The sequence below is a fragment of the Rhinolophus sinicus genome, chromosome 2 (assembly GCF_057876585.1).
Source record: "Rhinolophus sinicus isolate RSI-liver-muscle chromosome 2, RSI-T2T, whole genome shotgun sequence".
Classification (NCBI taxonomy): domain Eukaryota; kingdom Metazoa; phylum Chordata; class Mammalia; order Chiroptera; family Rhinolophidae; genus Rhinolophus; species Rhinolophus sinicus.
The window spans coordinates 46922191-46948835 of NC_142502.1; the positions used below are offsets into that span (position 1 = coordinate 46922191).

The 26645-nt window shown below is 37.2% G+C and overlaps 1 protein-coding gene and 1 long non-coding RNA gene across 2 annotated transcripts in view; both read left to right on the top strand.

Moving 5' to 3' along the window:
• Positions 1 to 26645, top strand: part of SNX3 (sorting nexin 3) — a 40490-nt gene that overhangs the window by 3836 nt on the left and 10009 nt on the right. The window lies entirely within an intron of this gene.
• LOC148758775 (uncharacterized) lies at positions 673 to 7440 on the top strand. The gene is made up of 2 exons (XR_016020211.1): positions 673 to 787; positions 5794 to 7440. It is a non-coding gene; the product is annotated as an uncharacterized LOC148758775 (long non-coding RNA).

Below are 26645 nucleotides of genomic sequence, written 5' to 3' on the forward strand. Positions count from 1 at the left end.
TTACATGAAGCCGAATAGTCAAATTTTCTACTAAGCATTGTGACAGAAAGATGTTTAGTAAAAGTAGTGTCTTGACACTGTTGGCTTTTCTAAACCTGTTTTGGTGATTTTTCTCTGGGTGAATTGTCTCATTTTAAATTGGGAGTCATTAATATCCAGATTGGAAGCTCAGAAATAATTCTTAGACTTGTTTTTAGGATTTATAAGCATGTATTATTAAAGGGTCAACATCATATTTTAAAGAATCAAGGCATTTTGGGCCCAAAGGACATCTGCACAGTCTATGTGGCCTTGTCACTTGGGCATGGGATGCTGTCTGATAACACATCTTTGCTGTCAGCTGTGGCTGACTTCCACGATCTCCATCAAGGAGAGGCATGTTGCTAGCTTTGAAGATTCTTACCTAACACATCTCTTAAGATGGGAGGGAAGAACGGAGGCAGGCAGTGACAATTAAAAAGTAGCCCTGGGTTATCAGCACTCTTCTATATAGGGACTCTGTTCTCTGTTTTAACAGATTAGGAAACCGAGGCAAAGAAAGCTGTCTCTCACCCAAAGTAAATTATCTAACTAGTAAATTATCTAACTAGTGTCAGAGCCAAGGTTAGATTTGAAGTTATTCTTGTCCTGGTTCAGAATTGCTTCATGACTGCTGTTCATTTAATTTAAAACAGTTATCTACAGCCTAGCATTGGGACACACCCTACGTGTCTGAACCTTTTGAAGGAATTCCCACTGGTTGGCACCCTTGAGATCTGGGAGTTGACTCCTCAGTAATCCACAGTAGGTAAGATGCACCCAGGAAAAATAAACAGCTGAAAAGAGTTTATTATTAAATTCCATGCTTTGATGAGTGACCTGAAGAAAAAGTGTTGATTGGTTTGTGATGCTTATAAAAGGAGAGCTCTTTTCTGTGTATATGAAAGCTGAAAAGTAAAGGGATTTAGCACTTGAGTACCTGTTGTGTACAAGGCACTGTGCTATATATATAAGTAGATCTTTGAGGTAACCAAGCAGAGTAGATAAGATCTCTGTTTAGCAGATACAGAAGCTGAGGTCACTGCTGATCCTCATCTCGTGTCCCTCCCTCATCCTTATTTTATGCTCCAGTTCTACTGAACTACTTGTATCGCCCAAATAAGCTGCGTTGTCTTACGTCAGGGTCTTGAATCCAGACTGGATTTCCTTCCTCTGTGCCCTTAGGATTAAGTTTGTTTGTTTCTCTGCGGCTTCCTTTGGTTCCTGTATCTTGCACTGTAATCTCCTAGAGAGCAGGGACTGTCAGAGCCATGCTTATTTATTTAACACCTGACACTGTTTGGCACATAATGGAGTGGACTCTTTGGGATAAATGAAGTTTAGGAAGGTTAAGTATCGCCCAAAGTCACGGCTCGTAAGTGGCAAAACTGTCATTTGAATTTAGATTTTGTGCCCTTCAGAGCCCATACTCTTTCTTCCATCCTCACTGAAATTCCGATCACCTGGGGAGCTTTTGAAGCCATGGAGACTCTCTCTTAATTGGGTTGGGGTAGGATCTGGAGAGTGACAGTTTAAAAACCACCCAGCAAAGGCCCTTGGCTGATATGCAGCAGGGCTTATTCCTGGTTGCACCATGCTCTCTGTCCCTGAGAAGTGATAGGCAGCAGAGAAGTAGGAGAAAAAGACAGGGATTCACAATGGTTGGTAGCCTTGATGGGGTTGAAAACAAGGCAAATTCTAAAAATAAATAATAAAACATCCTGACAGCAGAGAGGAAAACCAGTGACATTTGCCAAAGATAGAAAACTGTGTTTTGGAGGGGAGGCCATTTAGACACTAGCTGAAAGCGTGCCAGCCTATACAGCTTAGCTTTGGGGGAAGAAGGGAAACAGTGACTACATGCAGCCGGGCCAGATCCTTTTACTCCCGTCTTGCACCATCCATGTCTATATCCCTGTGTAATAATCTTGGAAGTAAACCAGAAGTCAAGAAAAGACAAAATATCCATTTAAGAAAGAAATATTTGTATGTCATTAATATTGTCACTCTATACCTTTAAAGTGGAAAGTCTGAAAGGCCTTAACTTTTAGCTATCACGATAACGCCACGTAATATTTTCCTCCTTTCACCTTCATAATCATACAGAAAAAGCACTGAACTATTATCTTTAGACACTTTGATGTTTGTACCGTATTATGCTGCTTCCATGTAAGCAGTCAACAAGTTTTTGAATATCAGCTACGAAAGATGGTGTCCAAGGAAAAGCAATACTATAATCTTGGTCCTGCTATTACTGATTCCTTCATTAAATGACTTAAAGCTTTCAGCCAAAGTCCTACTGCGTTAAAGAAATCATTTAACTTAGGGATTTGGACATGGTAGTAAAGTGTGACATTTGCTATAGCTTGCCAGAAAAGTTGTATCAATTAGAATGTAGTTTGGGCTGTTCTCACAGAGCCCTTAATAGTAGTTTATTTTTGTCACTGGAAGCTGTCTCAGGCAATCCACAGCTGGTATTATGGCTTGACCAGCAGCTCCCAACATCACATCCACATTCTAGTCAAGGGAAAGGTATATTCCTGCTCTTTGCCACATGTAGCTACAAAGGAAACTGGAAATTTTGGTTTATCTGGGCAGCCATGTGAGGCAAGGAAGAACAGATACTGTGCTTTGCTTTGCCAGGTGGCAGATGACTGGGCTCAGCCATTCTAGGGTGTGACTTTGTCAGCATTCTGATCATCTCTCTTTAATTCTTTCCCGTTTTTGGCTGAAGTCTGAAATTTTAAAGTTTTGAAAAGTTCATTTGATTTGGAAGAAAAAATTGAGCTCTTGTTAATTTTGTCATTCTTAAATGTGAATGAATTGTGAACCCTTCCTGAGAATTAATTTTGATAAGTAGAGAAAGAAGGCAAGCATGAAGACGTGGCATATCTGAGAGGGGTATAATATGGCATTGAGTTGGGTTACAGGTACTGAAAGTGGATGATGAAATTTTTTATCCCCATCAATGGCTGTTTAAATCTATGTAGACAGTTTTACTTAGGACCAGCATTTTAGTTGATGACATTGAATGATGGAGTATATAATTTGAGCCACCAAAATAAGTGAGATCAGTGTCTCTTACCAGAGAATCATAGGAAGACTTAAAATAATTTTTATAAAATTATGTTGTATCTAACAGTATTGGAATGGTCACTTTCTAACTCCTTGCTCTCTAGATTTTGTCTTTGATGTAACATCTCTATTTGCTGGGCTCTCCTAAAATTATTTCCACACCTGCCACCTATAGCTTGTTTGCTTTTTTCCCATTTCTGCCCTTGTGGGATGAGCTTCTTTGTTCAGTTGTAAGTTTGGGAATTTTAATCCATATGGAGGAATAAGAGTCTCCAAGCTCCCCTCCTAGTTCTCAGCATCTCACTCCTCTCTTGCCTTGGCATTATTGGCTGTCTTCAGGTAGAAACAGAAGTAGATAAAAATCTTGTTGGCTAGGCATACATATTTGTATTACTATGTCTTTGTTCAAATTTATACCCAAAGATTCCCCCATGTTACGTAATGGAGAACATTCTTAAGACACTAATGGGTCGAGAGCAGGGGTCAGTAAGCTGTGGACTTCCGTTTTTGTAAAATTTTATTGGAACACAGCACACTTGTTTGTTTACATATTATTTATGACCACTTTTTCACTAAATAGGAAGAGTTGAGTAGTTATGCCAGACAGCATAAAGTGTTTTCTGTCTTGCCCTTTGTGAAAAAGTTTGCTAATCCCTGGTCTAGAGTTTATGTAGCATTGAAATAATGGAAATCAAAAGCACTTGCAGAATCTTAATTTCAAAACATGGGACTATAAAAAAAAAAAATCCAGTTTAGGATGCCAGTAGCAAATGACTGATGAAATGGTAGTTAATTATAACACTACTAGTTAGGTTTTTTTCCCTTACACATTTATCAAATATCAATAGGATCTTAAAGCATAGCCCTGTTGTTGGTGCTGAATGAATGATTAGATGCCCTTCTCTCCCTCTAAAGGCCCAGTTTTTACAAAGACAAAAATCTAACTCTGTGAGTTATTAGGTTACATCTATATTAAAGCCAGCCACAAGGATTTTCAATTTATAAAGCTTAGGTTCTCACCCAAAGCCTTATGTAAACTTCGAATAACCATTTAAAGAGAGAAAATTGGTGCTGGTATTAGGTTGGTGCAAAAGTAATTGCTTGTTTTGCAATTTAACCTTTTAAACTGCAATTACTTTTGCACCAACCTAATAAAATAAAACTAATAGCAACTGGCTCACGGTGGTTTTCGGGCCCGTCCATAAAGCAGTGGCAAACGGAAGATGATACTGACAGAACCGATTGCGGTCAGGGCTGGCCAGCATCGTGGCTTACATGCTTTCTGTCCCAGAATTCAGTTCTTATTCCACATCACCAGGTGATGTTTGTGTTCTTACACAAACCCTCTGCACAATAGAGCAGTATGCCATTATTAAATGATTTTTCATAATATTTAAGTTGGTTGAACTATTGACATAGGTGAGTTGAAGGTCTGGGTTGTAGAAAGGGGTTAAGTTGAAAATTGAGAAACTGATACTAACTCAAAATGGGAAAATACAGTAAATTGATAGAATTTTCATCTTGGTTTAAAAGGGCAAATGATGTTGATATACTTAAGTTGAAATAAATTGTGGGTATAGAGCTTTTCACTTAGATGTTAGGATATGATTTTTTTTTTACTAGGATATGATTCTTATCTGTCATCCATGTATTTGCCCAGTTGTGTTCTCTCAAGGCTTCTTTCTAAATTTCTTGTTAGATTTGTTAACTTAACATTGAGTAAGTAGTAGCTCCTGTGGGCCAGTTGCTTTATTGAAACCCTTGGAATGCTAAGTTTAATGAGACATGGTTCCCGCATTCAGCATGTTGACACCAACCTGAAACAAGACTAAACGTTTTCTTTGATCACTTTTCCCTAAAACTGTCCAGTAAACAAACATCGGTGAACTGCCTGCTATATGCCAAGCATCGTGCTTGATGCTTGGCTAAAAGATGAGAAGCATAGTTCTTGCCCTTCAAAGCTTACGGACTACACTGCAGGTGGGGAGAGAGGTGAATGCAATTTGATTTGGTCGTGCTGGGTGAAAATACTCATGTGCGGGGAGGGGGGTGGTAAGCCAGGCCTGCCGTGCGGGACCAGGAGTGTGAGGGCAGCAAGCATCGTCGTGTTCTCGGCAGACAGAGCCACTGCCTTTTCTGTCCTTCACTGCAGCAGCTAATGTCAGTGACCTGCCACTAAATCACACAATAGTAATAGTGGATTCTGACCACTTTCTGCCCTCGGACCCCTCGTTCCTGCCCGGCTCAAACATCTTTTTACTTTATTTATGGTCTATTTGGTTTTAAGCATCTCTTGGGTAATTACTATGTCTAGGCAGTACGGTAGGCACTTTATTTTGTGTTTTCTTTGACATAGTTTTAGTTACCTAACTACCTCCTCTCAGAAACTATAATGGCACTTATTTCCAGTTAGAACAGATCATAATAGATATAGATCAGTTGATCATTCTTACTTAACAATAGTCATTTCCTGCTCTACCTGATCGTGCTTTGTGATATAGCCAAGAAAGTCTACCTGCTGTTCTCCCAAACTTGACCCTAATTACCTTCCTTTATTCCTCTTGCCAAAAGCTCCTTCAAGTATATGTATATAGTATAGACTGGTCTTCTCACTAACCAATGTTGTATCAGTTAGCTGTGAATGACAAACCACCCCAAAACTTAATGATTTAAAGTAATGATTTATTTTCCATTCTGTAGGTTGGCTGAACGGCTTCTCTGCTGCTTTTTGCCTGTGATCATTTATGTAGCTGTTTTGAGCTGGAGAGTTGGCATGTGTGGCTGTCCCCTGGGATGCCTCATTCTCTTCCACATGGTCTCTCATTCTCCAGTCAGCTAGGCTGGCTTCTTGTATGGAAGTCTTAGAATAGCATTCCAAGAGGATGAAGATGGACATTGTGAGACCTCTTGAGTTCTAGGCTCTGAAACTTGCTTGTTACTTCTACCATGTTCTGTGGACAAAGCAAGTCATAAGGCTAATCCAGATTCAAGGGGGAGGGAAATAGACTCCACCTCTTGGATGGAAGGAGCGTCAAAGAATTTGTGGCAACATTTATCTACCACAAATTACTCACTAGTTTGGAATCTCCAAATGCCATTGTTAGTCGTGGCACCTGTGACGTGGTAACTGGTAGGCAGAATAATGACTCCCCGAAGATACCTACTTCCTAATACCTAGAACCTGTGAGTGTGTTACCTTACTTGGCAGAAGTGACTTTGCAGGCATGATTACGTGAAGGATCTTGAGATGGGGCGATTGCCTCGGATTACGTGGTTGGACCTCAGTAATCTCAGGGGTCCTTACAGGTGAAGCAGGCAGTGGAGTCAGTCATAGAAGGAGATGTGACAATGGAAGCAGATACAATTGCTGACTTTGAAGACGGAGGGGAAGACCATGAGCCAAAGAATGCAGCCAGCTGTACAAGCTAGAAAAGACAAAGAAACAAATTCTCCCCTCAATCCTCCAGAAGGAATGTAGCCCTGATGACACCTGATTTAGCCCAGTGAGACCCATTTTGGGCTTGTGACCCCCCTGCCCCAAACCATAAAATAATAAATCTGTGTTGTTTTAAGCTGCGAAGTTTGTGGTAATCTGCTACAGCAGCAATAGGAAACAGAATGACCATGCCCCTGTCCTAAAGATTGCTTCCAGCGGAAGGAGACTCACTCCTAGAGAAGGAGAGTAGTGGGGGCCGGGGGCTCAGCCTCACTCTGAGCCGAGATTGTGGGCCACAGCCGTCTCTTTCCTCCCCATCAGAGTCGAGCACCGTTGCTCTCATGAGCCCTCTCTAGTCTCCAAGATGTTTTACCAAGGGTGTAGGAAAATCTATTTTCTCGTGGAAAAAGTTGAGTGCCTTACTTAATAGGCTGTAGGGGATTGTTTTTCCAAACTAAAGAGAAAATACTAAAAGACTAAGTTTCTTTGGCTATCCAAGTATAGGTTGAGATTAACAATGCTAAATGACCGGTGCATTTTTTTTTTTTTTTTTTTAGAAGACTGAGTATAACAGAAAGAGCCACATAATCTATGATAAAGTTGTTTATCCTTATCTAGTGCCCTCATATGAGAGAGGGCTAAGTTCTGAAACTCGACAAGTGTAAAATTATGAGTATTAGGTGATGAATATTTTAGGTTAGTGGCTCTTGATTAAAATTTAACTTAGAAAATGTTTCCTACTTTATTGTCAGGCCTTTGACCCTCCATAATTCCAAGCAAGGTCTTGGAAGCAATAGAATCTTCCATTTACTGTACACATTAGGAGAAAAGTACTTCGACTTTTGCAACTTATAATTCTAGGTCTCAGAATATATTTAAATATTTCAAACAATAAATGTATAACTACACAATTTCTTATGTCATCTGATGTCATTTTTGTTTGGTTTGGTTTTTTTTGTTGTTTTGAGAAGAAACCTGCACCTTAACTTCAGGCAGTCATTAAAATGAGCAAGAACAATCTGGGATTTTTTTGTTTTTGTTTTGTTTTTTTAATTTTTATGGGGAACATCTAGGACCCATCAGCGCCAAGTCAAGTCATCTTCAATCTAGTTGTGGAGGGCACAGTTCACAGGCCCATGTGGGAATCGAACCGGGGACCTTGGTGTTATGAGCACTGCTCTCTAATCAACTAAGCCAACTAGCCACCCTACAATCTGTTTTTTCAAAACACTCACATCCACTTGTGATAGGATAGATTTTAAAAATCCAACTTAAGGAAAGATTATGAAGTATATAAAAACTATGTATCAAATATGTAAGGTGCCCAGAGCTTCTATATGAAGAAAGTTCAAGAATGTCAAAGCTAAGGGAACATAGTAGAAGGATTGTAATTGTATAGAATCTGATAAAATGTTCATAAAATTAAAAGCTTTATAGGATGAAGTAGGTCATCTGTTATGAATATCGTTCTATGGGTTATTTAGAAGGAATGTTCTTTGATCTGCCTTTCTCTGGAATTTTTGCTCTGCCTTTGTCTAAAACTGCTCTAATACAGTAGCCATTAACCATATGGAGCTATTTAAATTGAAGTGTTAGACTCAAACTACCAGACATCTATTTGTCCAGTTTCCTTGGAATCGAAGTTGACTTACTTGACTTATCTTTAGTTGATTATAAGTAATACTGGCCTCTAATACATAGGATGGTCTCGTGTATGAAGGGACCAGTGTACACAGGGCTTTTCTCCCGAGTTTCTTTGACTTTTTGCCTCATCTCACTGTTTCTGGTCAGTAGTCACTTACAGTCTGGTCCCTGTTAGGCCTGTGCCATACTCCAAGCTGTGCACTGACTTCACACACACCCCATTCTCTACTGATTAAGATAGAGACAATTTCTTAATACAACCAACCAAAGGTTAGAGACTTATTTTCTTCCCAGGATCATTTATTATGTTAGGAAATTGAGTATACACATTTATAAACTGTAGTTTACATAGACTATAGCTTAACTAAAAGTGAACTGGGATGAGAATAAATGGTACCTTTCAGAATACATCGTATTTTCCTCTTTTCTCTTCACTACTCTCCAGGTTAGATGTAAAATCTGTGTGGTCCTGGACAGCGTTAAGTTATATCTGCTTCCAGGTCTGTTAGAGTCCCAGGCCTTCCCAAGATATTAAGCTCAGGGTACCTGAAGTAATTTCCTGTTCTGCAACGGATTTGGGTGTCTTAGAGGTCTTGCTGGGGCCAGTGGAAGACGAAGTTCTTCCTGCATTCCCTTCCTGCCCCACTTCCTCAAGGGTTCTTCATAAAGTACTCAGAAAAAGTCTTGTTAGAGTAAAACATTAAAGTCTTATGACTTATGTTCTTGTATAGGGAAACTAAACACAACTTACCAGTTGTCTAAAATCTAAATTTAGATTTTAAAGCACTTCCATAAATTAGTTTTGTCCCTGAGTATACATATTAATATACCCTTTTCATAAACACCTTAAATTTGTAAGGAGTCCAGCTGCAAAGCAAAAACAGCTTCCGTGGTAGCTTCACTGAAATGCCCTAAAGAACTTCCTTTTTAAATAACCTCCTAATTTGAATTCTCGGATGTTAAACAAGTCACCTTGTCATAAAGATTGAATTGTTGCAATGCTTGCTTTGGCAATTTTTGATGGCTTGTGGTTTGATTAGTGTTTGTCCTCATTTCACCTGACTTTATTGAAAGAGCACAATTTCTTACAGTATCAAGTGGTTTCAGAGACATCTTGGCAGGTTTGTTTTGATAACAGTATTGCCAGAAATTTTATGTTCTATGACAGTCTGCAGGAAAATGTTGTTCTTTTAATTCATAGTTACTATTATTTATTACTATTAATTCCTTCACTTGCCCTGACATTACATTTTCTCTCGTTTTCCATCAGTCCCTGTATAGAGAGCTCCCCACTCCTACCCCACCAGCAGAAGCCCTGACTTATCTCATTTTCTTCTTGAATTTTGACTAATAGGTTTATCATATTGTTCAAGTTTCCCTCTCAAGGAAGCCAGACTTCTCCCAATTGATCTGAGCATCTGGGGCGGTCTTTCCCTACCCAGTGATGGTATTATAGAAAAGAATTGGAGGCAGATGTGAGTACCATTGGGTGCAGGAGGAGGTTGTAAAGGAGAAAAACTATTATATTGACTAATTATATAACGTGGACTTCCATTCTTTTAGAACCTGCACTAACTATTTGTTCTTTGGGAGCTAGTGTTTAACATAGTCTAAGAACACTTAAATTGGACATGAATTCATATTCCAGTTTTGCCTTATCTATTAATTGAGTATCCTTGGGCAATTAACCCCTACGAATCTGTTGTCCATTCTAAAGAATTCACTTTTAATCTGTTTTTGTGTTTGAATCTTTATTGTGTCTCTTGTAGACAGAGTATAATGGGATCTTCTTTTTTTTATCCAGTCTCACAATCTCTGCTTTTTGATTGCAGTGTTTAATCTCCTCATATTTAATGAAATTACTGGTATGATGAGTTTATTTCTGCCATTTTGATACTTATTTTCTGTCTCATATTTTTGTTTCTCTGTTCCTTCTTTACTGCTCCTTGTGTTAAATATTTTCTAGTGTACCATTTTAATTCCTGAGACCTCTAAACTTTTTAAAAATTATTACTAGTGTTTGATCTAGGAATTACAGTATGCCTCATCTTTCACATTGTACTTCTGATTAATACTAAATTCCTCAAAATATAGAAACTTTGCTCCAGTGTCACTCCATTTTCTCCCCGCTTTGTGCTATTATCATTATGTGTATTATACACCTTTATGTGTTATAAGGGCAACAGTACAGTTTTATAATTGTTTTATGCAGTTGTCTTTTTAATCAACTAATAGAAGAACAGAGAAAAATGTATTTATAGTGTCTTACGTGTTTACCTAAGTAAGTACCTTTACTGCTGTACTTTATTTCTTCATGTGGATCGCAGTTACCATCTGGTGTCATTTCTTTTCAGTGTGAAGGGCTTTCTTGTTGTATTTCCATTAAGCAGATCTGCTTACTATGAATTCTTTCTGTCTTTGTTCATCCAAAAATGTCTTATTCAATCTTTATTTTTGAAGGATAGTTTTGCTAGGTGTATTAGTTTTCTATTTCCTAATGCTGTATTAAAAATTACCATGAATGTAGCACCTTAAAATATTACCTCATCACTGTCTCTTAAGTCAAAAGTCGGCATGGTTTAACTGAGCCCTTTGCTCACGTCTCACAAGGCCTACAATCAAGAGGTTGGCTAAGGTTGTAGCCTCATCTGAGGCTTGGGATTCTTTCCAGGCTCACATGGTGGTTGGTGGAATTCATTTTCTTGCATCAGTAGAACTTACAGTGGCCTTCCTCTTCAAGGCCAGTGGGAAAATCTCTTTGATTTCAGGGGAACTAAAGTCCTCTTTTAAGGGGCTCACCTGATTTAAGTCAAGCCCAGCCAAAAAATAATCTCCCTTGTGATAAACTCAAAGTTAACTGATTAGGGACTTTAATTCCATCTGCAAAATCCCTCCACTGTTGTCATATATTGTAACCAAATTATGTAAGTAACTTCTGTCATATTCATAGGCCTCACCTACAAATTTTCTGCTTGTCTTTAGCTTTCAGCAGTTTGACCATGTGTGTAGATGTGGATCGCTTTATGTTTCTCCTACTTGGAATTGATTGAGCTGCTTGGATTATAGATTAAAGATTTTAGTCAAATTTGGGAAGCCTTCAGTCATTATTTATTTTTTTCTCTCATTGTGAGACTCCCATTACACGTATGTTGGTATGCTTGATGGAGTCTCACAGGTCTCTGAGGCTTTGTTCATTCCTTTTTCTTTCTGTTCTTCAGAATGGACATTTTCTATTGGTCAGTCTTCAAGTTTGCTGATTCTTTTGTCTTTGAGCTCAAATGTCCCGTTGAGCCCCTACAGCTAATTTTTCATTTCCATTATTGTACTTTTCAACTCCAGAATCCCAGTTTAGTTCATTATCTCTTTTTGTTGAGATTCTCTTTTTGTTGAGATTCTCTATTCACTGAGTCATTGTCATCATACTTTCTTTGAATTCTTTAAGCGTGGTTTCCTTTAGTTCTTTGATAGCTGCTGTGAAACCCTTGTTAGCTAAGTCCAATAACTGAACCTCCTCAGATATAGTTTCCATTGACTGTTTTGTTTCCCATGTATGGGTTATACTTTCCTATTTCTTTGTGTGTTTCATAATTTTTTTGTTCAGTTGAACGTCTTAGATAATATATTTTAGACGATAACTTAGAGACTCTTGAGTTAGATCACTTTTACGCCCCTCCTCTCCAGAAGAATGTTGCTGTATCTTTTTTTTTTTTTTTTTTTTAAGGAATTGTCTGTATTAAGTCTGTGGTGGGCAGTTGCTGAAATCTGATCTTTTGTTTGTTTGTTTGTCTGTTTGTTTGATTTTTCAATTCTTGTTTTAATTTTTTTAAGCCTGGCTTTCTAGGGGTCACCCTTTGACCAGCACAGCTTAGTGGTCAGCCAGTGACTGGTCAGAGGTGCATAAACACCTCGAACCAGTAAGGCTTCTGCCCTTTGCCCTGGATTTGTATGCAGGTTGGGGAATGAATTCAAACTATAGGCAGTTTACAAGTTTGTTCCAGCTTTTGCTTTGTGCCACGTCATCTCATGTCCATAGCTATACTGTATCTGTGAAAGACCTATTAGCCAGTTATGTATAGATAACTAGGGTCCGCGACAGGCTTTCCTGAGCTTGCATACAGCTTTGTGCAAGCACACAGCCTTGTAAACCACCAGGGATAGATGGCAGCACATCAAGGCTTACCACAGCTCTGCCATTCTCTGGATATCCTGCTAAACTTCTGGCAAATCTGTTTGTTTTTTGCCTCAATTATTATTGCAACCTTAGGCTGCTGCTATAATGGCCTTCCTCAATTGTTTGCCACAAAGATCCCTATTGTTCTCAACAATAGCCCTGCATATGGCACTCTGATCCCCCAATTGCAGTGATGGTGCTGGTTGTCAGAATTTGCCTCACGCTGGTAAAATGGCCATCGATGGAGCTGGTGGGGGATGGCTAAACCACCACAGACTTCCACTGTTCTTACCTGAAGTTCAGTAGTTTTTCTTGAATAAACGCTGTTCAATTTGTTATATGTATTTGGCCAACTTTCAGAGTCTGATATGGTGGTTTTGACATGTTTGTGTAGTTTTATCGTATTTTTTGGGAAGAGGCTTTGCCAAGCCTGTCACCCCACCATTCCAGCATCTCCACCCTTTCCTTTTTACGTTACACCTTTATTTTAGGTTCTGTATTTTCAAGAGAGGGGGGTCTTTCTCATGTTATTATGCTTTTAACGTTCAAATGTTTTTGAAAGCCTCTTAACCAAGTGTTACATAGCTCCTTGCACATAGTAGTTGTTGAGATATTTTAATTATTAAATGCTTAGTAGAATTTTTAAGCTTTATTTAGTACCTGCTTTGTATCTGGTACTGTAATCATATTGTGCCTTAAGAGCATGAACTTTGAACTTGAACACGGGTTCGATCTTCTCTCTCTCTGCCTATTAGTAGACATATTACCTTGAGCAAGTTACTTAGTTCCTCTTTTTGAGGTTCTTCAGCCATAAAATGAAACTTAAGACAATTAAATGTGATGTATGACATAGTATTTGCCCTACACTAAGTATCCAATAACAATACGTGTGAGGTAATACTAGTTGCTATTTAATTATTGAAATGGCAGTATCTTCATTTTAAAGATTATGCAACTCAGATTTAGCAAAGGGAAGTAATTTCACATGGTTGAACTGTTAATGAGTTCCAGAGAAGGGCTTGAACCCAGGTCTGCTTAACTAATTTATCTGTTTCCTATTGCTTCTAAGAATCAGAAATGGTGTCACAAATTTGTGATTAGCTCCTATTATGTTAAACTTAAATCATACAAAGGAAATACAGAATAAATGAATACATACACACACACTCACACACTTAAACACACTTATGTATTTGCTTGCATTTTTCCCCCCAACAATGTGGCATGTCAGCAAATTTCACCACTAAAAGTGATATAGCAATTGTTTGAACCTTAAGTGTCTCTGAGATACAAGCTTAATGGCTATAACCATGAATGTGAGGGATTTTAAACTCTTCATCTACAAAGTTGGACATCTAAACTTGAAAACTTTTGATACATAATGGTGCAAGCAGCCATAAAAGTAAACTTACAAAGATTTTCTATTAGCTTTTAAAGCCTTTTAGCCTTAAAGGGTGTGCATGCATGTCTATCATAACAGTGCACGCCCCAGTTGTGTACTGTCTTCAGAAACTTCCCCGTGGCATTCCGGTATCCGTAGTTCTCTCCTCACTTACACTGACCTTTCCTGGTCTATGGCAAGTCTGTTGAGTCAGGGCCCATGTCCATATACTTAGTGCTCATGGTAGAGTCTCAGTTAATGCCTTTTGTGCTGTGGACTTACATTCTAAGTAACATTAATGGCTTATGAGACTTCATAATTAGTATTTATAAATGTCATGACTTAAAATGTCTTGTTTACTGTACTCCAAGTAGGAGGGCTAAAGGTGAAGGATCTGGAGTGATTTCCTTTTCTTACAAACTTCACAACTCAGAGGAGAGGACAAGGAAGGGAAGTATGAAGAGAAGGAGGTGAGACAGAGTACTCAGAAATGAACTTCAACTGTGAGGAAAAGAACCGGAATGCCTTGCTCTCCAACCCCACGTCAAACACTGACTACACCCAACAGTTAAATGTATGCTAGCCAGAAATTTTTTTTAAGTCATACTGACCTAATTATGTGTGTCTTAAACCTTTAATGACAAGTTACAATTCCTCTTATGACCTGTGTTCTCAGGATTCTTAGAGAGTTACTTACCATTTCTAATAAAACAGATTTTATGTTAGTGATTTGAGTACTTGCAGGTTATTAGAACAATAATCACTCTTTGTTGGTAAGAAATAAAGTATTGTAATGGCACTGCTGTCAATATGTGGTGTTTAATATTGGCTAGTTCTTATTATAGCTGGTCATCTGACTAGAAGAGAAAGGAGTCTACTAATATAGGTAGCACTCATGTCTTAGAGAATTAAGACTCATTAAACACCCTTATTCATTCTTTTTATAGTTTTCTAGGTAATATTTCATCGAAGAAACACTTCAGCTTCATTCTTTTATAATATAGGTGACACACTGTTTCATACTATCTATTCTTAGAGAAAGCAACTCAATCTTAAATTGCAACTTTTATTTATTTTTGTTCTTAATTTATTTTTTTTTTAATTGGGGGCAGTGTGTTTCTCCAGGGCCCATCAGCTCCAAGTCGTTGTCCTTCAGTCTAGTTGTGGAGGGCGCTGCTCAGCTCCATGTCCAGTTGCCATTTTCAATTTTAGTTGCAGGGGGTGCAGCCCACCATCCTATGTGGGAATTGAACCGGCAACCTTGTTGTTAAAGAGGTCACGCTCTAACCATCTGAGCCATCCAGAAGCCCCTCCGGAAGCTCAGCGGCAGCTTGTTGTCTTCAGTCTAGTTGTGGAGGGTGCAGCTCACTGGCCCATGTGGGAATCGAACCGGCAGCCCTGTTATTCAGAGCTCGCACTCTAACCAACTGAGCCATTCGGCCGCCCCTGCAACTTTTATTTTTAAACCTTGCCTTTGTTTAGCGTGAGAAAAACTTCAGTTCAGTTCATTTTATCAACTTTTTAAGTTATGGAGGAATACTTCCTTTGCTGAATAATCCAGAATCAATGCACTTATGGATTTTCTGGGAACCTCTGCTACTCAGAATATAGTCAAGAGCTAATCAGCAAAAAAAGTAAACAGCCTAAAGATAACATTTTAAAAAGTCTATATGTACTTTTTAAGTACCACTTTTTATATATGAAATACTATCTTCTCAATCTGCTGCTTGTTTAGCATGATTCTACCAAAGTCAAGTTACTGATACAGTTATCTATTGCTGTGTAATAAACAACCCCAAAAGTTAGTGGCTTAAGATACCGTGTTTCCCTGAAAATAAGATACAGCCAGACCATCAGCTTTAATGCGTCTTTTGGAGCAAAACTTAATATAAGACCTGGTATTTATAGTATATTATTTATATTATATAAGACCCATCTCATATTAAGACCGGGTCTTATATTAAGTTTTGCTCCAAAAGATGCATTAGAGCTGATGGTCCAGCTAGGTTTTATTTTCAGGGAAACATGGAAGCAACAGTTAACATTCACTTTATCCCAATTAAGCGGTTGGTCAGGTCTTAGAAGGAACAGCTTAGCTCTGTTCTCGATATCTGCTGGTGCAGCTTGACTGGGCCTGGAGGATTTATTTCCAAGATGACAGTTATATGGCTGGCTGGCAAGTTAGTGCTGGCTACCATCTGGGAGCTCAGCTGGGGCTGTTGATCAGGTGCTGAGTTTTCTTCCGTGTGGATAGCTAGACTTCTAACAGAGTAATGGTGACTGGGTTCCAAGAGGGAATGTTTTAATGAACAAATGTCCCACGAGGACAAGCCCCAATTCACAAATATTTGCCAGTATATACCATTGATGAAAGGCAGTCACAATTGCCAAGCCGATTTGGGAGAGGTTACAGGAAGATAATAGAGGATACAAAAAGAAAGAAACTGAGGACCATGGTTTATTGTAGGCCACCAAACTAATAGCCTACTACAGTTAGGTACGTCTTCAACTTACAGCAAAGTAGCTTCTCTGGAGGACATTTTGAAGCCTTAACGTTCATAGCCTTTGGCCCAGTAATTTCACCTTCGGGGGTTTGTCCTATAGAAAGTATATAAATTCCCTGGCTCTCTATCCAGGTTTCATCTAGCTCTCATCATAGCATTTCCCCCAGAGTCAGATAGCTGGTTGATGGAGGAGTTGGGATAAAAATCAGATTGTCTGGTTCCAGTGCTGTGTGCCTGACCATTGTACTACATCACCTCTCATGTAGGTAATGTCTGTATGCAGTCATGTTAACTATAGCAAGTGAGAAGCAAATATAAGTATATTAAATAAAAATAAAGTTTGTATATATAAAAGACTGAAAGGGTATTATCAAAATGAACATGTACTAGTCTAATTTTTTTTTAATTTTAAGGGTAATTTTTATGAGCCTACCATGCAAACTTAATTCATATATATGTGTTTTGTATCTGTTTTATTTCTTCCCTGATTAATACAAGTTTCTATCCTTTTATCTAAACAGTAAAGGTCTATGATGAATTATGGTTGTAGCTGTCCCCCACTCCCATTTCATGCTGTAAGTATCTCTTGAGGATGGTGATTGTTTTACTTCCCTGTAGTCCGTATGTGCCTGATACTCCCATGTTTCCCCGATAATAAGACCTCGCCGGACAGTCAGCTCGAATGCGTCTTTTGGAGCATAAATTAATATAAGACCCGGTCTTATATAATATAACGCCGGGTCTTATTTTACTATAACTATTTATAATTACTACAAATTAATGTAAGACCGGGTCTTATATTAATTTTTGCTCTAAAAGACGTATTAGAACTGATTTTCCGGCTAGGTCTTATTTTGGGGGAAACACGGTATATGTATAGACGTTTAGAATAACACTGAATAGAGCTTCTTAACTAATCTTCTTTCACTGGTTTCCACATCATAGCTATACTTATAATGACTTTGCATCCCATTTCCAGTTCAGTATTCTCATAGTGTTAGTTCCAAATCACTATCCTTAAGGAGGTAAGATATTGCCCATATCTGTCCCAGCTACACTAGAATCATTTGGTGAGCATACAGATTTCTGCGCCCCCGGTTTTCCATGTAACTCAGTCTTGGGCAGTGGTTCTCGCACCTTAAAATCACTTAAAAATACTGATTTTCAGATTCCACCCCAGACTAATTTGAATGAGATTTTTTAGGAGCTGTGCGGGTGTGGGGGGTTGTTTAAAACTCTGAGGCAATTCTTATGATTAGGGGAAGTTGGGAAGATAAATCATTTTGTACTTTTAAAATTGTTCAAAAAAGGTCCTAGGCTATTAGGCAGTTTTCTTTCAGTAGAAGCCTATAGGATTATGTAAATGTTCATGAACTATTGCGAGCAAATTTTTCTTTACAGTAGAATTACTGTTGCACAAGTCCATTAAAGGTTGCTCGTTGAAAGCCTTGTGCGAGCTCGCAAGTGAGCCTTGCTGCCAATTCACAAATGAAGAGTATGGACAAAGGAGGAACAATATATGGAATTACTTGGTTTATGCATTAAACCAGTCTGGATAATTTCTTCTCTACTGTTTTGGAAATTACACCATAAAGGATACTTCTTTTAAAATAACGGGAAATTGTATCACTGGAAAGCCATGTCCTTATTTTTTTTTTTAAAAAAGAAAGAAACTAAACTAAATACCTTGGCTTAGTGACAATCTACATTTCAAAGGTTCACCAGACTAAAAGCTTATTCTTCACTTAAATGACTTCTCCCCAGACATATTTAGAGTTCATCTAGGTTATAAACCATATCTCCCGTTATTCATGCTGTTCCAGATTGGGTAAAACAAGTATCAAAAGTACTGAAGGGAGAGGTAATAGCTTAAGCACTTCTCAGCTTATCCTTTATCTCTAGATGTAGATATTTGGAGAAATGCAACCGTTTAATGAGAACTGTAGTGGGGCATCCATTTACATCTCTTAGGATTGGTTGAATAGAGTATGGTCTATTGAGTATACTTTTGATGTCGTTGCCAGTCTCTTTTTTCAAATGTACACGTGACACTATCTGAAGAAATACTAGAAACACCTAGTAAACATTTTTCTAATATCTATTGTTAAGCTATATTCAGGTGATCACATTTTGAGGCTTAGTTTTCTGCTTGGCTATCAGTGATAATCAGGTTACATATAGGGTATCTGTGAGCTGCTGACTTTAATAGGTCAGCCTGTGTAAGTGTGTAAGACCCAGCTTTTTGGAGACCAGTAATGTGGCCGTTTCCTCTGCTTAGACGTGAAGGGAGCACTTGTTTTAGAGCTCTGTACCATGGTTTCAAAAGTCTGTTCTTTAGTATATAATGTCCATTTGGATTCCTGATGATTTTACCCCATGTGATTAGTATTATTTTGTGGGAAATGGCAGGTTTCTCTTTTATATAAATAGCAGTTTAAGAGTATCAGGCATACAGACATCTCATAACATTTCATCTCTTTGGAGTTTTGTTTCTGGTACATTATTAGAACAAATGAACAGCAACAAAATAATATTGAACAGTCTCTTCAGGTTTTTAGTCTTGTTCTTTTCTAGTTTTCTGAATGTCCCAGGTATCTTACGTAATCAGTCAGCCACCTTTTCATGAGGTACACAAAATAACAATCTCCTCTTGCAATTTTAAAGGCAAGATGCACAGAAGGTGCAAGTTGCCCTGAATTTCTCCTAGGGCCAGTACAGATATCCATGGCTCCATTGTAGCACAGTAGACTATAAATCCTCTTCTAATTCTGTTTACTAAATCAACAAATTGTGGCCATAATGTACTTACACATCTGCGTGTTCACAGTGTATTTGGCAGAGAGGGGGGTTTTCCTGCAATAAGCCAGCCTCTCTCCTAATGGTTCAAGTCAGGCCAATAACTTCACCTAAAAATACGATTCTCCAAGAAGCAGAATTCTTCCTGGGCTTTGACAGTTCTGTAAGTTTTAAATTCAGCTGGGTAAATTCCAAATGACACTAAATTTTATTATGAAGGGCAAGTGCAAGAATAAGAAAAACTTACTATAAAGAGGAAGAAAAGGTAACTGTACGTTGGAGAAATCTGGCTAACTTGGCCTTAACCGAATGATCCAATAATAGGACCCACTTCCATGTGCCTTCTGATGGGACGCACTGAGACGGCTTCAACATTTCTGCTATTAGGAACATTCCTGTCAAAAGTGCATGACGTGAAAGTGGTCATGAGGAAACAGACAAACTCAGATTCATAATATACCTCAGATACATGGCCTGCGCTCTTTAAAATTGTCATCGTCTTGAATGGCTAAAAGGCAGGAGGTCTGTTCTAAATTGAAGGAGACTAAAGATATAACCAGGGAAGTTCTTGATTCTTAATGGGATTCTTTCTGGTTTTTAAAAACTTCTACAGGTTACTATTGGGACAACCGTTAAAATTTGAATATGGACTGTACATCAAATTTAAATGTCCTATATTTGGTCGTCGTTTTGTTATACAAGAGAATGTCCTTAGAGAATGCACACTGAAGTACTTAGTGGTAAAGGGTCATGATATCTGCTATTTATTCTCAAATGGTCCAGCAAAAATAACCGTAGATTTACAAAACAACTGTAACAAGAATAACAATTGCTTAAACGTATAGGGAGATTATTACAATACTAAAACTTTTTGCTAAGTTTTAAGAAGACACAAAATGGATAATGTAAGAAAAACATAACTTTGACTTATTGTGCAATTATTGTGTGCCAGGTAAAATTCTAAGTGTGTTTATATGTGTTACCTTGTTTCATCACAACAACTGTATGAGATAGGATTATAAGAACATGGCCTCCCAGCATTACGAATCTTATTTATTTTCAAGATAATTATCCTTTGTATGATTTTCCAAATAGTAGAAAAGAATTCATCTAGGTTAATTTAACTTCTAAATCATCTGTTTTGATATAGTTTCACTATTATTCCCAGTTTATAGATAAGCAAATTGAGAAACAGAGAGATTAACTTGCCTAAGTCACATAGCTAAGTGGCATTGCTGGGATTTGAACCTACACAGAGACTGAGCTCTTAACCACTATCCTAATACAGAATATTACAAAGTGTACACTTTTATACTGAATGAATCTGTGAGATTTGAAGATAAGAATGAGAAAGTGAGTAGGGTTACTGATTGTGATTTTCTTCTCCCATAGAAGGAATACTATGACTATGTGTCAAATGTTTTGTAAAACAATATATTAAAATTAATCTCCAATTTGATTAAAGTCTCCCATTTCTTTAATTGAAACATTGAATGTTTTTCATTTATATTTTCTCTTTTGTTTTTCTGTTCTCTATTTCATTTATTTCTATAATGGTCTTTATTATTTCCTTCTATGTCTTTTGTATTTAACTTGTTCTTTTTCTAGTGTCCTAAGGTGGAAGGTTAGGTTATTCATTTGAGATACTTCTCATTTTTTAATGTGGATGTTTACAGCTATAAATTTCCCTCTAACACTGCTTTAAAGCCTTGTTGTATGATCTTTTGAACCAGTCAGATGTGGTATGGTAAGTTTCAAAACTTATGCATAAGTCATCTGGGGAACTTTTTCTTAAAGGGACCATTCCCCTAGAGGCTGATTTTGCTGATCTGAGGTAGGTAGGCCTCAGGACTGTTTCTTTTTTTTTTTTTCAAGTCTACGCAGATTACTACCATTTGAAAACTTGTTGAGCTGTACCCTTAATGTATTTGTGCAGGTTCTATATTTGTGTTATACTTCCACTTAAATTGTTGTAAGCTACCCAGGTAACAATTCTGCAGCTTATCAGGCTGAAGGACCACCATAGTCTTTGATTTCAGTAGCAGAGGTAGGATGTGGAGGAGAGATTTGGGACTGACTTTTTTTGCTCTGACTTTTTAGCATGTGTCCCATATTTAGATGTTATTTTTAAAGCTTCTTTTAGTAGCAGATGTGAACATTCTTGTATTCTCAGCTTCTGCCTCCCTTGACAATCTTTCTTTATAGTTTTCCAAAGAAATTTTAAATCATGGTAACAAATTAACTAGTGTTTGGCTTATCATGATTAACAAAGGTGTATTTTGAATGTGGAATAAAATAGTTTTTATTGAATTTATGGATTCCAGGTAACCAACTCAAGTTTTTGAAGAGCAGAGAACTATAATTTTCTGCTTCTTAAATGTTAGTTTGGGCCATAGCCCTGATAGAGCTTTAAATTGTTAATATTGGATTTCTTAAATGGATGCCATGAGAGTAGTTGACGTAAACATTTATAGGAGCCTCTACATTTGCTTCATTATTTGCAGAACTTTTGTGGACAATGCAAAATAATGCAAACATTATTTGCAGAACTGAGCAAAATTGAAAAGTCTAAAATAGACCAAGGTTACTCAAACTCACCTTCAGCATTTACTTATAATAAATACGTACACAAATAGATGAACGCTGTGCCTTAGTTTAGGGTTCTAGCCTGATGATAGACTTCAGTTTTCCTTGTCTCTGATCTTGCCTATCTCGGGTCATTGTTCCTACAAATAAAATATTTCCTACAAATGTTACTTCATACAAATGGCTGACTCGGACACTTTTACGTGTTAGGTAAAATGAACAGTAGCTAGGAAGAAAGTAATGGCTTCTAGTTTATGCTCAGCGTGAGCAACTAAGGTAACTTTTCTTAAAATTGAGGGGAAATGTGAACATCAGAATGAGAGAATACTAAATCTTGCCTATTAAATTTGAGAAGTTTTAGTCATCTTAAAGTAAGGTAACCTTATTTAGTCTGATTTACATTTAATTTCAGAATTCAGTACTTTATTTCTCTCTAGATAACTATAAACATTTTAAATGATGTCCAAAGTAAGATCTTTAAGGGATTTCTGCTATAATTTGCCTCCTTAGTCTGACTCTCGTCTGTACTCTTCAAGTAGATCAATCTTAGAACGAGCTAGAACCAACTTTTTTTTATTTGAGATATCATTGACATACAACATTATATTAGTTTCAGGTGTGCAGCATAATTATTGATAATTGTATACATTGTGAAATGATCACAATAAGTCTCATGAACACCTCACTGTGCACAGTTAAAAAAAAATATTTTTTTGTAGTGAGCATAGGACCAAACTGTTCCTAATGCTCACCTGTTCACACAGCTAATCTCTCCAATTCTGTGGCTTCTACTTCCATGGTATCTTCTCTCTTCTGTTGTTTTTTTTTTTTTTTTTCTTTTGTGTCAAAGATATTTTTCTGTTTAGATTTGTTTATTAATTCCTGGTGCTTATAGGTAGATACCATAGCCATACAGGGCACAATTTAACCTTTTCGGTTTTCTCACTATGTCCTATGATTTGAATATATAAGACTTACTTCCTAAAAATATTTGTTTCCTCTCTCCATGTAGTTCACACTATTTCACTATTCTCATCTGTCTTCCTATAGTATGGCTGACTCCACGTGTTAAAAGAATACAGGCCAAATCAATTCTTTTATGCTTTCTTTTAAATTATTATTATTATACAGATGGTATCATACTATATATATTGTTCTAAAACTTCTTATACTTAACATATCTCCAACGGGCTTCCTGATCAGTCTGTGGCTGAGTTATATTTTATAAAAGCTGTATAAAGTTTCTTTTTTTTTTTTTTCTATTCTTTTTTTTTTTTTTTTTTTTGAGATTTTTATTGGGGAAGGGGAATGGGACTTTATTCTTTATTGGGGAACAGTGTTTACTTCCAGGCCTGTTTTCCAAGTCAAATTGTTGTCCTTTCAATCTTAGTTGTGGAGGGCGCAGCTCAGCTCCAGGTCCAGTTGCCATTTTCTAGTTGCAGGGGGCGCAGCCCACCATCCCTTGCGGGAGTTGAGGAATCGAACTGGCAACGTTGTGGTTGAGAGGATGCTCTCCAACCAACTGAGCCATCCGGGAGCTCAGCGGCAGCTCAGCTCAAGGTGCCGTGTTCAATTTTAGTTGCAGGGGGCACTGCCCACCATCCCTTGCGGGACTCAAGTTGTTGAACCGGCAACCTTGTGGTTGAGAGCCCACTGGCCCATGTGGGAATTGAACCGGCAGCCTTCAGAGTTAGGAGCACGGAGCTCTAACCGCCTGAGCCACCGGGCCGGCCCCTAAAGTTTCATTTTATGTTTGAACAGTTTTATTAGGTTTTTGGTTTTTTTGTTTGTTTGCTATTACATAAACAATGCTAATGTAAACTGTGCACCAATATCTTTTTGAATGTATGGAAATATTTGTAGGGTTAATTCCTAGTGGAATTGTTGGCTCAAAAGATACGTGCTTTTAAAGGAGTGACATGGGGAATATAGTCAATAATATTATTAGGTTGGTGCAAAAGTAATTGCAGTTTAAAAGGTTAATAATTGCAAAAACCCCAATTACTTTTGCACCAATCTAATATAATACCTATGTATGGTGTCAGATGGATACTAGACCTATAGGGGTGATCACTTCATAAGGTATGTCCGTGTCTAATCACTATGTTGTACACATAAAACTAATATAGCATTTTATACTGTAATTAAAAAATAAATTTAAGAAAAGTGATGGATGTCACCAAAATGCCCTCCTTAAAGGTTGTACCAGGTTTTCCTTACTATTAGCAGGCTTTTTAGATGGCTCTACCCTCACTGTTACTGGCTATTAAAATTTAATACTTGCCTGTCTGATAATTGAAAATGGGACCTTACTGTTTTAACTCGCATATTTGTGAGTGAAGTTGGATGGTTTTGGCCATTAGTTTTTCTGGATTCTGCCTGTTTTGTCAGGTTATTCAACTTTATCTTTCATTGGTTTCTGAGTTATTTACCTTTAATAAAATTATCCTTTGGTTTTATGTTGCAGATTATTTGTCTATAATTTGTTCTTGGTCTTTCAACATTGTTTTTATGGTGTATGGTATTTTTAACCACATAGATTTAACTTTTTATATGCTTATCTTCTAACCTCTCCAATATACTGTAAGCTTCATGAAGGTCAGGGCAGCATCTTATTCCTCATTATATTCCCCATCTTATGTAGCAGTACACCCTATTATAGGTGCTTCCAAACTAATAATTGAATCACAAAACTAGGGAAAAATTATTATCCTTACTCTTGTCTCTTTAAAAACCCGAAATAGAGTATTTTATAAGGGTTAAATAAGTTGAAAGTGACCTATCATAAGAGTTTGTAATCAACAGTGATAGTTCAGTGGCTTCAACAAAAAATCTCAGCATTTTTCATTTGCATTTTGATCAAATTGAATTGAAAGCCCTTGTGGTGATCAGGAAGATTTTAGCAGGCAAACTTGCTAAATGTAATGAGCAAATAATATTAAGAATTACTTGATGTGACTTTATCAAAACTTGATCGCAGTCTTCATAAAGAGAAATCATAGCCAGCTGAGAAAACTAAACAAAAGAATTTTCTTTAACTCTGATCCTTTTTTTAATGTATAATCTATCAAACTATTAGCTAATCATAGAAAGGATTGGATTTTTTCCCCTCCCACTCTCCTTCTATTAAACTGAATCAGATATAATCATGATTGTGTCAAAAGTTCAAAAGGGAAAATGGAAGGTAAAATGAGCTGAATTGGCACTCTTCCCTCAACATTGTACCTGTAAGCTTGATATGTTGTTTCAGAGATTAACTTTATAGACTTCCGTACCCAGAAGTATGAAAATTCTTAGGGAACTCTTTTCACAAGCTTGATCTTAACATATTGAATAAAGAGAGCAGCTAATCCTCTTTGTAAAGTAATTTGAGAGGAGGGAATTCAAAATGTAAAATCTCACCTGCAGAAAACACTCAATTCTGTAAAGGCCTTTCTATCTTTAGACACTTACAAAGACTTAATATTTTAATGCGGAAGGGTGAACTTGGTTAAAAAGCCAATGGATGAAATTAGAGAGAAATAATCCAGTGCTTTCTTTCTGGGAATTATCATCCTACTCTCCAGGGGACCTAATTTTATTCCCTGTGGGGAATGAGAGTACCTCTCTGTACAGCAAGCCAGCATCTCTAAATATAAGCTTGACTTTTAGTATAATAAGAGTCTTGTTAGGTGCAATTTGCTCTTAGTCATTAATACAATGAACAAATGTTGTGGTTACCTGGGAAAGAAAATTCAAGTGCTTTTAAACCTCTTGTGAGATTCGGTTTCATGCTTGAAACCTATACAGTGTTATGCCCAATAGCATCTGTAGAAGAATCCAAGCTATAAGGTATACAACATGGAGAAGTTAATACACTTTGGAAAAAATTTAGACCACTAAAAAATGAGTTTAAGGTCCCGAATAAAAAGCTTTTCTTTAACTAAAGGACAATTACTAGTGGCAGTAAGTTTAACAAATGATTGGAATTTTCTTGTGAGTAGATTTTACATAATGATGATGTCCCTATATCCAAAATAGGAAACCAATCTTTCCTTCTGGTGGCACTTAATTTTTTTCTTTTCATCTGTAAAGCAGTTTGCAGTTCTACAGGTGCAAAGACTGAATTAAGGACCAAATATAATCTGAGTATATACAATTGACACTTGAACAACATAGGGGTTGGGTGGGGTGCCAGCCCCCCCCCACACAGTTGAAAATCCACATGTAACTTTTGACTCCCCCAAAACATAACTACTGATAGCTTACTGTTGGCTGGAAGCTTACCAAAAACAAAGTCTATTAACACATATTTTGTGTTATATGTATTATATGCTGTATTCTTACAATAAAGTAAGCTAGAGAAAAGAAAATGTTACTAAGAAAATCATAAGGAAGAGAAAATACATTTACAGTACTGTACTGTATCGATACAGTAAGTGCATGTCATCTGTTTACAAGATGAATCGTCTGTCAGCACCTGCCTCATTATTGTCTTACATGATACAAAACACTGTAGATGTTATATGTATTACTCACACTGGACATCAAAAATGAAAAGATACTGTGAAAATTTCATATTTATTTACAGGTGTGATTCATGCATTGATAATGAAGCAGCAGCAAATGATTGCTTTATGGTAGCCTAGTGTAATTGAAACAGCAGGAGGTGGCTACAAAATTATTACAGTAGTATAGTATGTACTACAGTTAACTTTTTGCAGTTATGATTTAATCTTTTACATTTCTTTAGACAGCCAGTGGCGCCATGTGTGGTCCATAAGTGTGTGTGTAAGTTTTGATAAGTTTTAATTTTTTATAATAGATTCATACATATCTTAGGGTAGTAAATGATAAAATAGACTACTATCTACATACATTTTATGCATTCATGACATACATAACTTCCTAATTTTTTTTGGTATTTCTAGGCTACATGATTTTTCCGTGAGTATTTTTCAAATTGTCGCAAATCTCAAAATTTTTCAGTATATTTATTGAAAAAAATCTGCTTGTAAGTAGACCTGCGCGGTTCATACCCATGTTCAGGGGTTA